General features: G+C 39.9%; 1 long non-coding RNA gene across 1 annotated transcript; it reads right to left on the bottom strand.

Annotated features, from left to right (window-relative positions):
• Positions 1-641: 641 nt before the first annotated feature.
• On the bottom strand, positions 642-6,472 carry LOC116216289. The gene is made up of 4 exons (XR_004158767.1): positions 3,124-6,472; positions 2,537-2,659; positions 2,225-2,296; positions 642-1,579 (listed from the first exon to the last, which is right to left on the bottom strand). It is a non-coding gene; the product is annotated as an uncharacterized LOC116216289 (long non-coding RNA).
• Positions 6,473-8,767: the final 2,295 nt, after the last annotated feature.

Below are 8,767 nucleotides of genomic sequence, written 5' to 3'. Positions count from 1 at the left end.
AACAAAATATTTTCAAGAAGGCAGGTAATCATTTCTTTGAGGCAGAAATCTGTATGAACCATCCAAGGCAAACCGACTTGCTTGTGAGCATGTTTTGTAATCTTATTATTTCTAATAGCTTCAGCTTTGGACAATTACAAGCAAATGAATCTGTACCAATCAATGCCAGCCCAGCGCAAGCTCTGCAGCTGCTCCAGCACAGTGACAGCTTTGAGCCTGAGACATCCACAGCCACCAGAGAGATGGCTGAATTTACTGGTGCTCAGCAGTGGGCTTTAGGTCCTTAAAAACAGAAGGAAGTCTGTATTGAACTTAAACCTGCCTGTCTGGCAAAGACCACGACATGGAAGCTTAATGTTGAAGAATCATTCCTACCATCCTAGGAGAGGAAACATGACAAGGATTTAGGTACCAGCACACAACAACGGGCTCATGCTCTGCCCTGCTCGGACACCAGCCCTGCTCACACCTCAGCCCTCAAGCACGCTAGCAGGATGGAACGTGGAGTAGCACGATGCAATGGGACCACGTGCGTTAGCTCAGATACTGAAACCGTGCCCAAAGGGCCCTGTAACCGAGTGCGGTACCGCCCTGCGGCCACGTCGGACATTGCAATCTCCGTGCGTTGTAAAATGACGTGGTTTTTTTTTTTTGCTATGGAGATGTGGTGCCAACAGATGGAGCTGTTCAGAGCAGAGCCTACCCGCTTTGGCAGAGCACGGAGGAAGCTGTAGACAAGCATGGAATTCTAATTATTAAACATAATCAGAGATGAATCATCACCAAGCAGGAGATACACTCTATTTACTATGCTAAAGTGAAAAATAAGCTTGTCAACAAAGCTATAGCCCAGGACGGGGAAATCCCAGCTCCATGTGTGAGGATGTTCACTCCCATGAGACTGGAAGAGCTTATCACACCCTTGTCAAGCAGAGTGTTGGAGCCTCGCAAGCTCAGCTTGCACAGCTCTCGGTGCAGCACAATCTCACCAGGGAGCACACTGGGAGGAAAGAGCCGCTATCAACTGTTACAGCACTTCTTTTCCAGGCAGGACAGACCAAAATCAAATGTCCTTGGTATCCTTATTTGCACATCACAAGGTAAGAAAGAGGTCTTGCACCTTTCTGCTGTTGAAATATAAATTACCAAAAAAACAGAATGATGAGGAAATCTCAGTTCTCACTTGAAAGACTTCTTTGGGGTTTTTCAGGGTGAGGAGGATTCACTAGTTATCAAGTAGGGGAAAAAAAGCTTGTATCTTCTTTCCAGCCACAGGAAAGACTTCAATGAAGAAACAAAATATTTAGTTTTTCTGTTATATGCCCTGTTCCAAAAAGCCAATTTATCTATATTTATACAATGGATGCAGTTTGTCATAGCTTTTTTTAATTACCTGAACACTGTTTGTTCTTAGCAAAACGATTGCATATCCAGCAACAGAGGGACATCACTGATAGCGAATTTGCCAAGCAGAAAAGCTAAACCTGACCACTTCAGAAAGCAGCTGTGGTTCCTTCATCATTCTCATCATCTGCACTGCTACCAGCAGTCTCCAGGGCTGCACTGGCTTCTTCACAGGCTATTCAGTGTAAGACGTATCATATCATATCATAGATTAGATTATTGCCAATTAGGAAAAAAAAAAGTACAAATTAAATGTTTAAAATCAATTTTTGCACCAACCCAACAAGTTCTTAATCATGAATCAAGCTGTTCTGGAGTACACAATGGCGATTGAACATTCAGAACAGAGACTAGTACTTAACTATTGAAAATCCACCCTATTTCTTCAGACATCTGAACACATTCAGGTGCCACATCCCTCCAGAGTCCATACAGACACCCCTATGTGGGTTTGTCATCTCCCAGAAGTAGCAGCATCTTCATTTTAAATGAGTTGCTGTGCCTCTAGAGATGTTTAAAGTGAAAATAATTTTATACTAGCAAAACAAAGAAGGCATCTTTGTTTCAGAATCAAAAACAATTCCAATAAAAGAAATACCAAAGGAAGAAAACAGAGTTAGTTCATATCTCAACTTATAACTCTGAGTCACAATTTGGCCAAGAAAACAATTCATTTGCTTTCTGCCCCTCGCATATTGTTTTTAACAGTAAAACTCCCCCTGCCTTTTTGTTTACCACTTACAGTTGGGACTATCCTTACTTTGAGTTCTCTTCTAATTTAGGCAACTCCCTCATGCTGGTCAAGATTCTTGAAACTTACCTGAAAAAGCTTGTGTGATGTGCAAAGAGTACACTCAAAAATGATGCTTCTTCTATCCTTCCGTTCTCTTCCCTGGAGAACAAAGTGTTTTACACCTTTCTAATTGTAACTTTATTTCAAATCGTGTATCATAAAGCCTTCTCTGCTGTGCCTGGCATTGTTTGTCTCCTGGTTAGCTAATTTTTTTTCACAGAAATTACACGATGCATTAATACGCTAAGCATGGGGTTTGAAACAATCTCCCTTCCCTCCTCAGACACACACATTGTTGCTTTCAAAGGCCTTCATATCACAGTGCTGACCGTTAATTACCTCAGGACCTGGCATGCTCTTATCTCCCCACAGGAGTTCATCGCCTTTGGAAAGGATTAGAATCCAAACTTCAGAAACAATTTCTTCATGGGATTGAGAACTGCACTTCGCTAGACTCGATTCCTGCAAAATCAGGCAAAGAATGTGATTTTATGAACATGTCAATTTTATTTTTCCCCAACAAAATTTGCAGTGCATTGTAGCAGTGACTCCCTGAGAAGGATTGGAACAGAATAACAGCAATATCCAACAGAAGTGCTAATCACAGTGAGCACAGAGAGGGCAGCTTCACTCTATAACTAATTTAAAAATAAAAGGGTTATCCCACCTTCTTGCAGCCCGGTGCTCCTGTGTTTCCTTGAAAACAGACCTACCAAGCCTGCAGCTGCCAGGCCCAAAATGCAGCTCACTGATCCAAGAGAAAACTGAGCTACCACAATAAATGGTCATCTGCAAAACTTTTCTTCAGGATTTGGCCTTGAGGAAATTCTAAGTGCAATTTGCATGTGCAGTGCACTGCTTTGTTTCTCACTTCCCCTCAGTGGGGATGGAAATTCAGATGAAATTAAGAGGCGGAGATCACTTACCAAGCACCATCACCAGCAAAACAGCTTGGATAAAAGGCTCAATAATATGCGGGCAGTGAAAATATGTTTGCTAGTGAGAACAGCAGCTTCCCTCAGCCTGCGTCCTCCCACACTTGCCCTGCTCCATGTGGGTCCTTCTCACAGGCTGCAGCTCCCCATGCCTGGAACACCCCTTCTGCCCTCACGCCTTGCTGCTTGGCGCCATTTTGTGCTTCCTTGAGTGCTGCTGAGGGAAGCATCTCACCCAAAATGGCGCCCTCGGAACCTTCCGGAAGTGACCCAAAACATCTAACAATATTTCTATTTCAGTGGTAGTAAGCACAGACTTTACAGTCCAGGCTGGTATGGTGGTTTTGCCACTGGTAAGCTGGATAAAGCAAAACCAAATCCTTGCTGATGTTTGTGCTGTACCACACAGTGTATCCCATACTACTCCAATAGCTCTAAAGGGAAGCAAGAACTGTAAAAATTATCCCCTTTAGAAGAAATTTTTAAACTGTAAAAAAGTGCTGAAAGTCCTTGGCTAGCAAAGAGCTCCATCTGCAGCAAAGTTATAGCCTGACTTCAAATTGTTTAAAACAGGAAAGTCTACATGTTGATTCTTCCACCTAACTTCTCAAACTCTGCACACCCACCAGATATTCCCGGATAATCCAGAAAAATAAGCATCAGTCATCCAAATACCTTGCTCAATCTCATTTCTGAAGTCTCCAGTGTTAGCATTAAGAGACTTAAAATGTTTGACTCCTCCGAGAGAAACACTTCAAAGAGAGATGTCCCAGCTCTGCCAAAGCTGATGGCTGAGCTCCTAGTGACTTCACTGGAGACACGATCTCATTTCAAACATTTGCCTTCAACTAGTGCTTTCTGAGAATTGCATTTTAGCAACTTCACAAGGCATTTTGTTTCAGAGAGCTGAGGTAGTTCTTTCTATGTAAATACATGGGTGTTTACACCAGTGTGATGGAGTGTTATACATTGGGCAATGCTAGCCTAAATATCTATTACAATATATTGTAGCTGACTGATAGAATCCCAAAGGGGTGGGGAGATAAACTGCAGAGCTCTTCTGTTAATCTGCCTGGATGCCTGGTTGATATACTCCTGCACAGTGTGCAAAGGAAGAGCCAAGTGTGTCCAACACTGCAGAGTCTGACGGGGATTAACCACACAAGGACATGTCACCCGTAGTCCTCTGCAGGTTTATACAAACTCCAGCTGAGCATTGGTACTGTTTTTTCCCCAGGCTGGCTGGAGCCTGCCCCTCCACATTATACCCAAGGGACTGGTGATCACAGTAGCTTTTGGTGTAGGTTGGTTTGTCTCAAGCTTCTAATGTACTATTTAAGAAGCAAGATAAAACTTTTAGCCTGGAAACAATGCTTACAGACTCATGCTACCTGTAGTATCTGAGGACTTCCTGCCTCCCTTGGCCTATTTCTACAAATCTGAAGAGGACCACAGCTACTCATTGCCTACAGGCCTGCACAACCTGCATCCTGGGAGTTACTCTCATCCTTGAAACCAGCAGCCAAGATCCAGGAGCCACTTAACCCACCACAACACACGTGTGCTCTCTTGTACAGTAATGCATATCAACACTGTGGGCAGGAGAGTTGGCTACAGATACTGCAGCATCTGGAGACTGAGGAGACTGGTCAGCTGGAGCTTCTGTATTGGGATGGGGAGCACAGAAAGAAGAGCATAACCTTGCAAGGAATTGTGAACTTAAAAGTTAGTGAAAGTGCAGAGCACAGGAGATAAAATACATGTATTGCATTCCCAACACACAGAAAGTCCCTTCCAACCCCTACAATTCTGTGATTCTGTGAAGACTTCTGAGGCAACCAAAGGTGTTGTGGTCAAGATACTAAGCCATAGGAAAGCAAGTCTCACCATGGCTGTTGCTTTCATGTTCACCATTTCATATGGTTTGTTTAGGCACATGACAGACATTTATTGGGCTCAAATCACTATTAAGAGATCTAGCTAATTTTTATGGGGATTTTTTGCCCAGGTTAGGTGGAAGATGAATACTGCATCACTATTGGTCCTTAGACAATAAAACCACTCCTTAACTCTGTAATCCTGTAATGGAGCAAATGATCAAGCACAGGGCTGTTAGAGCAGAACAGCCTCCAACCTCCTACAGTTTCCTGTTTTAAAAAAAGGGAGCAAAAAGAAAACAGCTCTTATTTATCAGTGGCGCTATCTATAGAGCCATTAGAAATTATGGTGGCTGCACCTATTCCACTTCTAATACCATAATACTCAGTGGTTTCGGTCTCCTTATCCAGACTCTGCTATTAACTTACATTATAGTTAACAACAGCAGTTACTACAGCCTTGTTAATACCCTTGATATTTTTTAACTGTCTTTATTTCCTCCTCCTTCATCACAGCATCTTCCATATCAACCTTTACATAGGGGATGGCTGTAGTTTCAGTGAATTGGGCTCCCTCTACCTTGCCAGTTAAATCACTTTAATCTCACACCCTTTCTAGAGATTAGTTCATAAACAGAGAAACATACTCTTTGTACCTACAGAATACACGAAGTGGAATTCAAATCACCACTACACTTTACTGTGAGAGGCTATTACAAGCTTTTAGAAGTAAAATTTATTATAACAGATTAGTGACTACTCTGGCACCAACTTGTCTGCTACAAAATAACCAAGGACATGTAATTGTGTGTTTGAGTATAAAATCAAGAGTATTCAAATTGTTTGTATTTATATGCATTTCATCTGGTTATCCTTCCTTTATAATTTTAGACAGCTACTGCCACCAACTGTGTAATTTCCTCTTGGACTGTGTCTGCTTGTGCCAGTGGCAACGGTTACTCGTCACGTACAAGAGTTTACAGATCACTTCATTGCTAAGTGTCTATCCTCACCACTTACTTTTCATTAAACCTTTTGAAGTCCAAAATAGACATGGAAGCAGAATTAGACCCACAATTAAGGTAGCTTAAGAGCTCTCATTAGCTGAAGTGGGAGTAGGATGATAGGAAGCTGTGCTCTGGCCAGTCTTCATGATTACTGATACAGAAATGCAAATGTCCTAAGACAATTTCCTTCTCATGAGTAGCAAAGGTATACAGTCAGCTCTGTACCTGGTTTGTGCTCTGTACCTTTCTTGTGATTCTCAGGACATGAATATCTTTTTCCTCTAGCCAGATAGAAGGAAAAGTTGGACAAGAAAAAGAGACATGGCTCAAGTTCAAACAATAACACCTGCATAATTCCACAAAGAAGCCTGGCTTTTTTACACAAAAGTTGCTTAGGAAGCAATTGATTAGAATATTACATAGAAATGAAAGCAAAAGAAAAGCTAAGCACACTGATTTTTGAGTTACAATTATATATATATATAATAAAAATAATATATATATATATACACATATGCATACGTACGAATACACACAAAAGTAAAATTCTGCTAGCACATGGGAAAAAGATTATAAATTGGTATCCAGGTCTCCATAACGAGACATTAAGCAAGTAAGTGGAAGAAACAACTTATCAATTTACACATTGCACAAGCCCTTCTGCATTCCTTGTTACATAAAAGTGAATTTATGCCAATGTTTCTACAAAGGCAATACTGAAAAGCACTTGAATGGCTATCTCCATCACTTTAACTTCTGCAAAAAATATGCCATTTTCAAATATGGGTACACACAAACTCACAAGAATTATAACTATTCTTCACACATTATACAGTGCAGCACCCACACAATCACTTAATGTTGTATGTTACAGAAATTTCAATGGCTCTGACAACTAAACTTCATTGTTAGAACACTTCTGAAGTGTTGTATTCTGCACTGCCAAACTTTAACTTGTGTAAACCACTACACTTCTTCACTCTATCAGACCAGACTCTGGCTGTACCCCCAAGGATGCAGATGGACACCTTAGCACAAACTGCTTTAGACAGATGCATTTCACTTTTTGGTTTTGCAACCTGAAAAGCTTATTTCATATTATCTACAAGAATTCATAGAAATATATTATACTATAGGTTTACACTGATGTAACGATTAAAAAAAACAAAACAGACACAAATAAGAACATATCTCAATGTATTATTTAACATAAGAGTGAAAATGAATTCAGGCTACTAAAATAATGTATTAAGATTTTTATCCATGAAACATTGGTACTACAATCAATGTAACCATTTAATCAGCAGTCAAGTAGGTCTGTTATAGGCAGGCACAACATTACAAAAGAGGATAGTACAATGCCCAATTAAGCGAATACAGTCTGAATACCTATTCATCCACTATTTCTGAAAACAGAATTATCAAATATCCACCAGGGAAAAAGATGAACTAATTCAATTTTTCTTTGGCATACTTATCATGACAATGAATTAATTACAAAAGTCTTCTATTGCTGCCAGTGCTGTAAAGAAAGAAGTACTGAGTGGAAGATTGTATGTGAGAAGTCACTTTTAGGACACAGGCGATCTGGCTAACATATCAGAACTGGTGACAAAAAGACAGTTCAGCTGCCAACGCTTCACAAGGCAGACAAGGTTTACATTGTTTTATACTGCAGTGTTGTTGAAGGTGTAAAAAAATTACAGTAAATTTATGCACAGTACATATATATTACACACAGTTATATAAATACCCATGCTGTGGCCGGACTTTAGGAAGTTGCTTTATCTGTAAGAAAGCTAGTATCAGAATTCCCAGCATCCATTCAGTACACATTGCACTTTGCATCCAGTTATATGCTCATTTCTGTACCTCTCTTAAAAATAGATTTAAAACAGAAGCAAAGAATAATATTGAATCTTTCCATAAACTTTGTTTTCTTATTTACATTGTAATATTCCATTATACATAAAGACTGCATTACGATACATTATCTTCATATAGCATTTTGTAATAGATACAGCTTGAAGCTATTAACATCTTAGTTTGGAAACAGAGATATGACTTATAAGATTATTTAGAACAATTCTAGCCTTAATTTTGCTTTAGTTTGTTTCACTGAAACCATTCTTTGACAAAAAAATTCCTCCTTATTGGGGAGGAAAAAAGCAATCCATGTTTAAACCACCACTGGATTTCCTTAAACCACTGAGAAACCATAATCATTTTTGCATACTTATATATCCACTTCAAAGGCCTGTTCTTTTTAAATTTAGAACATGAACGACAATTGTGACCACATATTTAAATTATTATTTCGTTTTAACTTTCAGATATTTTTCAAACATAAAACAATGAGAACGTAATCACTAATCATATATAATCTTTGTACAACTGGGAAGAGGTCCTATTTTATCAGGGAAAAAATGAACATGCACACACTCCCATTCACAGAGTGAGAACATAAACTACAGCAGCACTTGTCTCAAGTTATGGAGCACATGGTGGCAATATGGCGTATAAAGCAACAGTAGAATTTCCAACATTTGTTAAGACACACAAAAAAACTTATTGTAGAAAACGTCATTCATATTCTTTGCAATGAAGTGAGGAATCAACTGTTCAGCTTTCTGGGCTCTCCAGTCGGCAAACTCCTCCTTCTATTGCTACGGACTGTCCTGCCACCGCTCCAGGAGGAAGTCTTGAAATGTGAGTCTGTGGAAAAGTCAAGAGAGTGTTACCAAGTATGAT

This window comes from Meleagris gallopavo, chromosome 2 (assembly GCF_000146605.3).
Source record: "Meleagris gallopavo isolate NT-WF06-2002-E0010 breed Aviagen turkey brand Nicholas breeding stock chromosome 2, Turkey_5.1, whole genome shotgun sequence".
NCBI classification, from domain to species: Eukaryota; Metazoa; Chordata; class Aves; order Galliformes; family Phasianidae; genus Meleagris; species Meleagris gallopavo.
The sequence above is the reverse complement of the archived record's forward strand: the minus strand, read 5'-3'. Positions and strand labels throughout refer to the sequence as shown.